The sequence below is a fragment of the Arachis ipaensis genome, chromosome B04, assembly GCF_000816755.2.
Source record: "Arachis ipaensis cultivar K30076 chromosome B04, Araip1.1, whole genome shotgun sequence".
NCBI classification, from domain to species: Eukaryota; Viridiplantae; Streptophyta; class Magnoliopsida; order Fabales; family Fabaceae; genus Arachis; species Arachis ipaensis.
The window spans coordinates 10,324,637-10,326,621 of NC_029788.2; positions in this window are offsets into that span (position 1 = coordinate 10,324,637).

Sequence of the window (1,985 nt, forward strand, 5' to 3'; positions counted from 1 at the left end):
CATTTGGAAGTAAAGGAAAGATAAGGAAACATGAATCAAGCTAAGAGCAGCATGAGACCTCAATAATTTCATTTATAAAGTATCATATAATCATATGATGATTTTCCATTGGCTTCATTTATTTTTTCTTTCATATGGTAAGAGAGAGAGACCGAACTTGCATGGAGAACACTGATCCCACCAAGAATTTTTTACTTTGATTTTATGTGATTTGTAACTCCAATAAAAAAATTTAATTTGATAAAAGTATTCGTATCTTCTTTTTCTATACGTTTGTGTTTCTTTTGTCAGGTAGAAATTGATGGTGACAGAGTTTCTCTTCCTTTTAAGTTTGGCCAATTGGAGTTCTAGGAAGCACAGACGATTTCTAACGTTTTCTTCTTCAACAGCTCAGTCAACAAACTTTTTCGGAGTTGCGAGTATTTTGATTTCGTACGGAAGTAGAATTTTAGTAAATTCTCACTAATTAAATTTGTGTTGGATAAGTGAATGTTGATTTAGTTGATTATTGTTTGAGTTTGAATGAGTTTATGTTGAATTATTGTTGTTGCTTGCAGGGACGAATCCACTCATGTGAGTGTGGGGGCAAGCACCCCACTACAATTTGGAATTTTATTGAGTAGTATATAATAATAATATTTATTTGCCCCTACTCAATTATTAAATTTGATCCTACAATAATTTTTTATTCAACTTTCGACACTTGATAGCCAATTTAAAAACTTCATATTAGATGTCTATTATAATGATTAATTTTCAAATTTAAATAAGATTAGTGTTCTTTCTTAGAGATCGACTCGAAAGAATGTTATCTATCCATTTGTGTTTCTTCTTTTCAACTTAGCTTTAGTTTTTTTCATAATAACTACACTAGTTGAATGAACTTTTTCAACTATAAATATCATCAAGAGCTAATCTGTATGAAAGTTGAGTTTTAAATAATTGTTTAACGACATATACACAAAAAAAAGACATTTTAATTATATTGTCAAGGTTTTAAAATATGAAATATAAAAAATTAAATTTTAAATTATGTGTTATTATTTAAATTACTATTTTAGTATTTTAATTTGTAATTAGATCTTTTGAAACCTAATCATATTTTACAATAACAAAATATAATTTTAACAACAATTATGTTACGTATACATAAAATAATCACTTGTACAAAATAAATCTTAAAATATAAATTTTAAAATACAAAATATATATTAAAAATAAGTTAAATGATATATATATTTATACACAAATTTATAATAAATAATTTGATAACTAATTTTTTATATAAACATAATATTTTTATTATAAAAATTATTATAATGTTATATATATTTTGTCCCACTATTAAAATTTTCTGGATCAGTGTCACTGATGTTACTATTAATTGGACAGCCAAATTTTGTTACATTTTTTACTGTAATTTTTTTTGAAACCCGTCCTCATTTGCCCCCAAATAGCGCATGACTACTTTTTGTTTTCTCTAGTACAATTAGCAGGGAGAAAGAGATAGTAGTATAGTTTAAAATATTAAAAATAAAAATATGATAAAATAATATAATTCAAATATATTTATAAAAGTACGAAAGATATATAATTTTGTATAAAATTTAAACAAATAAAAAATAATTAGCATGTAAAATTTTAAAAATAATTTGGAGAAAATACTGATACTAGCTAATATTAAAATTAAAATTCAAGTGTACTAAAAGAGAAAGATTGATTTTGAGTTTAGTTTTATAAAGTGTCAACGCAATTTTTTTATATTGATATCTAATATATGTTTATATATAGAAAAAACATTTTTAGATAATTAGCATGAAAATGATCTTTTTTTTGTTTAATAACATTAGCACTTAATTAAATTTCATTATAGAACTATTCACATAAAAAAATTTTCATTTTTAAGATAATAATTGTTACCATTAATTATTAGTTTAAAACTGTTACCATTAATTATTAATTATTAGTAAAAAATAAATTCTTTT